Source organism: Canis aureus, chromosome 4 (assembly GCF_053574225.1).
Source record: "Canis aureus isolate CA01 chromosome 4, VMU_Caureus_v.1.0, whole genome shotgun sequence".
Classification (NCBI taxonomy): domain Eukaryota; kingdom Metazoa; phylum Chordata; class Mammalia; order Carnivora; family Canidae; genus Canis; species Canis aureus.
Genome location: NC_135614.1, coordinates 63958248 through 63964814, shown reverse-complemented (window position 1 = coordinate 63964814; position 6567 = coordinate 63958248). Strand labels below are relative to the sequence as shown.

Genomic DNA, 6567 nt, shown 5'->3' with positions numbered 1-6567 from the left:
TGTCACCTATTAGTTCTAATTCTTTTCATAAATTCCTTAGATTTTCCACACAGATAATGAGGTCATTTTTATATAAAGACTTTTTTCTTTCTTTCCTACCTGTATGCCTTTGTGGACATCCTTGCTTTGTGTCCTATCTTAGAGAGAAAGCATTTATTCTTTCATGATTTGATATGATGTTATCTGCAAGTATTTTATGCCATTTATCAGGTTGTGGAAGTTTTCTATATTCTAATGACTCTATCACTGATGGTTGTTCAACTTAGTCAAATGTTCTCCTGCCTCCATGGAGATGAGCATAATGGTTTTTCTTATTAGTTAGTATATGGAGATGGTAAATTACACTGATTGATTATTTAATTAGAACCAACTTTACATACCTGGGATAAGTCCATCTCATTATAGTATATATAGTAGGATTTGGCTTACTAATATTTTAAAGATTTTTTTTCTTTGTGCATGAAGAATATTGATCTGTGGTTTGTTGTCAGAGTAATGCTGACCTCATAAATAAACTGTGATGGGAGGGGTTCACTCTTCTATGTTCTAAAAGATTTTACACAAAGTTGGTATTATTTCCTCCTTAAATGTTTAACAAAATAGGTTGGCAGCACATGGTGGGGCTGATAGGCGGTTGCTGTGGACAGAACCTGAGTACAGGCAGCTGGAGCTCATGGTATGGTGCAGAAGGAGAAGGCTGGCAGCAACATCACCCAGGAGGAGGTAGCACAGTCCGTGGGGATTGGAGGCCTAGAAACGGCTGCCAGGGTGCTCCTTGTTGGCATGAAAGGACTTGGGGCTAACTTTGCCAAGAATCTCATTCTGGCAGGAGTGAAAGGACTGACCATGTTGGATCCTAAACAGGTATCTCCAGAAGACCCTGAAGCTCAGTTCCTTATCCATACTGGATCTGTTGGCTGTAACAAGGGCTGAAGCCTCTTTGGAACAAGCCCAAAATCTCAACCCAGTGGTGGATATGAAGGTGGACACCCAGAATACAGAGAAGAAACCTGAGTCATTTTTCACTCTGTTTGACATGACTTGTCTGACTTGCTGCTCCAGGGATGTCAAAGTCAAAGTTGACCAGATCTGTCACAAAAATAATATCAAGTTTTTTAGAGGAGATGATGTTTTTGGCTACAATGGGTATACATTTGCCAATCTTGGAGAGCATGAATTTGTAGAGTAGAAAACCAAAGTTGCCAAAGTTAGCCAATGGGTAGAAGAAGATGGACCTGATACCAAGAGCAAAACTTGATTCATCTGAAACAACTAGGTCAAAAAGAAGGTGGTCTTTTGCTCTATTAAGGAAAGGCCACAAGTGGACTGGAGCAGTGATAAAGCAAAAGTAGCTCTGAAGTTCACAACTTTGGGTTACTTTCTCCTTCAAGAGCTCCTGAAGTTCTGCACAAGTAAAGGAAGAGATACTAGTTCTGTTGCCTTTGGGGAAGATTCTGAGTTGTTGCTCCAGATTTGAAACAACATGCTTGACTCCCTGGTTGTTAGTCCTGACCTGCTCCCTGAAGACACTATTCTCCTAGATGGCCCCAGTGTGTGTGCAGTGGTTGGAGGGATCCTGGCCCAGGAAACTGTGAAGGCTCTGTCTCAAAGGGACCCTCCTCACAACAACTTCTTCGTTTTTGATGGCATGAAGGGGAATGGGTTTGTGGAATGCCTCCACTCCAGTGAACCTAAGACTTGGCTGCTCTGAGGATGCTGACCTGCAGGCTGCCCACATGTGTGCCCTGTCCCCTTACCCCCAGGCAGGCAGCTCCAGGTGGGGAAAAAGTGAAGCCATTGGACCAGTACAAACCATTTCCTGTGAGCAATAGCTTGTACAGATGTGCAACTTCCAAGCACCAGCAGCTGCTCAGCAAAGGGCACAGGGACTGGCTATCTCCATTGCAGCACTATCGAGAGCTGTTTGCCAGCCATCACCTGAATGCCCCCGCTGATGCATCCCTCTGTCCTGGTGCCACCGCAGCATCGCCAGCCTTCTGAGGTCCCACAGGAGATGCCTGCCAGGAACCAACACCCTTGTTGCTTAGGATCCTCTTGCCACCTTCTTGGACTTACTCCCCGTCTGCTGTCATACAGAAAAGAGCATGACTCCAGGTGGGGAATAAGGCCTGGCCCGATGAAACACTAGAGGAGCCACAGTTTCAAATGCAGACAGGTGCCCTAGAGAGGAAAAGACATGGCAGACAGAATGCATTTCCTCCAGAGCTTGAGACCCTGAAAAACAACAGGTGGCATCTGGTGTGCTGTTCTTGAGTTTTAGTTCAGGATTAGTTTGGGTTTCAGCCTGGATTTTGGAAGAGAGGAAATGTTACGAAAGTTCCCTTGGGCATTAGGGCAGACTTTGCCACTATTAGTGGGAAAACTTGTTTTATAAAGGCAGACTCCAGGGTCCCACCCCATAAGGATTTTGATTTGGGCCCAAGCTAGGACATAGGAGCCTGTCTTCTCAGGGACCCCACCCCTGATGTGGTTCAGGCCATCCCAGAGGTTGCTTTCAAGGGCTGTGCCATTCCTTCATTTACCCACCCACTCCCAATTGCAGCTGTTTGTGTTGTTTCATATTTTCTATATTTCCTTGGTTCTTGAAAAAGGGATGATAGAAACAAGATTTTTGTTTTAGGGGAAAAAGTGTTTAGCAAAATACACCAATAAGAAAGTTTTTAAAATATGAATTCAATGTATTTAAGATGTATAAGGCTATTCAAATTACCTATTTTTTTTTCTTGCAAAAGCTTGGGAATTTGTGCCTTTAGTGAATTTGTCCTTTTATCTAAGGTGTCAAATCTATGTACATGAAGTAGAAATGGAGAAGACAGAAAATAGTCTCTATTATCCTTTTAATGTCTGTAGTATCTAAACCAATGACTTCTCTTTCATTATTGATCTTCATAATTTGTAATTTGTGTCTTCTCTAGCTTGAGAAGTTCCCCCCTCCTTTCAGTACTTAAAAGATCACTCCAGTACTTAAAAGACAATGCTCCATTGTCTTCTGATATACACAGCTACTGACAAGAAGTTTACTATTATTCTTCTCTTATTTGCCAAATGCAGTGAATCCTTTCATTCTGGCTACCTTTAAGATGTTCTGTTTATTTTTGGTTTACAGCAGTTTGATTAAGATGTGTCTGATTGTGTTTTCTTTGTATGTATCTTCTGTGTGTTTTTTGAGTTGCATGGATCTGTGGTTTGTTGTCTTCATTAATCTGGGGGAAATTCTTGCCAGTAACTCTTCTAATATTTCTTCCACCTCACCTTCTCTCTTTTCTCCTTCTGAGATTCCATTTACACGTTACCCCATTTGATGGTGATCAAGAGCTCTTTGATGCACTGTTCTACTTTTTGGCTGTGTTTTTTTTCTCTTTCTGTTTCAATTTGCATAACTTCTATTGACTATCCCTGTTCTTTTTTTTTTTTCCCTGCTGTGTCTGGTCTGCTAATTAACCTGTCAAAAGACTTATTCAATATCTGAATTATTCAGAGGATTTCCATTTAATTTTTAAGTTTCCTCTCTTTGCTGCAACTTCTTATATGTTCATTAAATTTATTCATCTTTTCCATAAGGCTTTTAACATATTGATTATAATTACTTTAAAGTTTTTGATAGTTCTAACATGTAAGTCATCTTTTCATCTGCTTCTATTGACTACTTTTTCTCTTGACAATAAGTCAACTTTTCTTCTCCTTGCTTTTTAAATATGTCTCATAATTTTCTGTCAGTCTTTTAATATTTTGTGTAAAAACAAACAAAAATGAAAACCAGTAAAGATGAAGTAAGTGCTACTTGTAGTTGGAACATGACATATCTCTTCTGAAACACTATTGTGTAGGGAGCTAAGTCAATTTACTTAATACTTGAACTGAGTTTGGTTTGCCATTGATTGAATTACTTATAATGCACCACAGACTTCAATTTCCTCCAGTGGTGGTCAGCTGCTATCTTATACCTAATTCATGACCTGTAGCATTGTTGGATTTTTCTTATTCTATGTTCCTGATCAACCAATGCCTTTCAGCAAGTCCTATACACCTATATCACACAGAGTGTCTCTTTGTAGGCAGTTGTCTCTCCTCACCTAGTAGATTGCTACTGCTGGTACTTGGTACAAGGCTTGTGGTGAGCTCTATTGTTCCAGTCCAGCCTCAGTATAGGTGGGCTCTGTACATCTGGATCTCAGAAGAGGGACTTACTCAGCATTTCTGTCCCTTCCCCTATCACAGCCTAATAATTCTTGTATAGTTGAAAGGTATTACACAACAAGAACTTATTAGTCCTCACTCAGTGGTAGTAGATCTCTATTTTGTTTAAATACAAAATCCAGAGCATAAGAGTGTTTCCTTACACTCTAACAGCAATAGATGCCTTTTGCTTCTACCTCTTCTTCAGTGAGGACCAGAGACTGGTGAAGTAGAAGAGTTTTCCGTTATGCTTCTAGCGTCAGAAGCTTTTACTTCTACCCTTCCCTAAAAGATGTTGACTCTTTTCCTGAGCTAGAGAGTGGAAAGATTTCCTGGAACTCCCCTGGCACTTGCCTTTGCCTCAAATCAGAGAAGGTTCTGGGGAAGTGGAAGTAGTTTTATGTCTGTATATCACCAAGGGACTTTTCTGTTCCACTGCCCATCCCCTATCTTTCTTATAAGAACATGGTAGAGACTTGGCATGGAAAAGAGCTGGCAAGTAAGTGCAACTTCAGTGTATCCTGGGCTCATAGGGCTCTAAATCAGGGGTCAAAAAATGTAGAGGTCCTGCTAGTGACTATTTTAGGCTCTGCAGAACATACAATCTATTGCAACTAATGAACTCTGCCATTGTAGTACAAAGAACAAACATAGACAATAAGTAAACAATGTGGTGGCTGTGTTCTAAAAACGTATTTATAAACATTAAAATTTGAATTTCATATAATTTTCATATGTCACAAATTATTTCTCTTTTGAGTTTTTCCCAGTGATTTAAAAATATAAAAAGTAAGCAGAAAGCTGGATTTGGCTCATGGGTTAAAACTTGTTGACCTCTGCTCTAAACCATCAAATTAACTTGGACTCTGCCACTGCAAATTTGTTGAATTTTCAGCTGTTTTCCTCTTACCCTTTTTTATGTTGGCTGTCCCTTCCTCCAGTGCTCTGCCAAAGGTGAAATACTTCTTATGTCCATCTTTCACAGGAGGGGCTTGTCACCCTCTGGAATCCAATCCACCTAGTTGCCTTGCAATCTCACTCTGTGATAAGCTGAAGAAAAGTTGTGAGCTTGTAGATTGTACAGATTTTTCTCATTGTTAGTTGAGGTTAATGTTTTCTTGCATCTTGCTACATTCTGAGTGGGAACAGAATTTGAGTCATATTTTTGCAAAACTTTCAGAATTAAGATATTTTAATCAAAATCAATTAGAATCACGGACTCTTTCCACTTAAATTTCCTCCCTGTCTTAGTTTGCTAGGACTGCTATAACAAAATATCACTGACTGGGTGGCTTAAACAATAGGAATTTGTTTTCTCACAATTCTGTAGGCTAGAAATCCAAGATCAAGGTGTTGGCAGGTTTGGTTCCTCCTAACTCCACTCTCTCTGGCTTGTTGATGATCACTTTCTCATTATGTCCTCACATGGCCTTTCTTCTATATATACACAAGTATCACTGGTATCTCTTTCTCTTCTTTTAAGGACATCAGTCCTAATGGATTGGGACCCTATCCTTATGGCCTTATTTTATCTTAATTACCTCTTCATAAATCTTATCTTCAAGTATAGTTGTCACAATGGGGGTTAAGGCTTCAGTATACAGATTTTGGAGAGACACAATTCAGTCCATGATATCCTCTGTCACATTTATCTTTGTGTTGCATGGAGCTAGAGTGGGCCCAGGCATACTTGAGATCTAACTAAGGGGAACCCAACTTGATGATACACTTAGTTTGGGTTTAGTGGTATATATTTATGTAGTTAATAATTACTTGTATGAGAGGATCATAGGGGAAGGGAGGGAAAAATAAAACAAGACAAAAATCAGAGAAGGAGACAAACCATAAGAGACTCTTAATCATAGGAAACGAACTGAGGGTCGTTGGAAGGGAGGGGGTTGGGGACATGGAGTAACTGGGTGATGGACATTCAGGAAGGCATGTGATGTAATGAGCACTGAATACTATATAAAACTGATGAATCACTGAACTCTACCTCTGAAACTAATAATACACTATATGTTAATTGAATTTAAATAAAAATTTTTGTTTACAAAAATTTAAAAATTAAAAAAATTACTTCTATGTAGTTAAATTGTTTCTACATATCTTAGTATAGTAATGGTTTCTAGGGACTCCTGGGTGGCTCAGCGGTTGAGCATCTGCCTTTGGCTCAGGGTGTGATCCTGGGGTCCTGGAATCAAGTCCCACATCAGGCTCCCTGCATGGAGCCTGCTTCTCCTTCTGCCTGTGTCTCTGCCTCTTTCTCTCTGTGTCTCTCATGAATGAATGAATGAATGAATGAATGAATGAATACATAAATGATTTTTTAAAAAGAAATGGTTTTTTGGAACATTCCGACCATCTGAC

General features: G+C 39.8%; 1 pseudogene; it reads left to right on the top strand.

The window, feature by feature from the left end:
- Nucleotides 1-678: 678 nt before the first annotated feature.
- On the top strand, nt 679-1679 carry LOC144311914 (SUMO-activating enzyme subunit 1-like; annotated as a pseudogene).
- The last annotated feature ends 4888 nt before the right edge of the window (nt 1680-6567 follow it).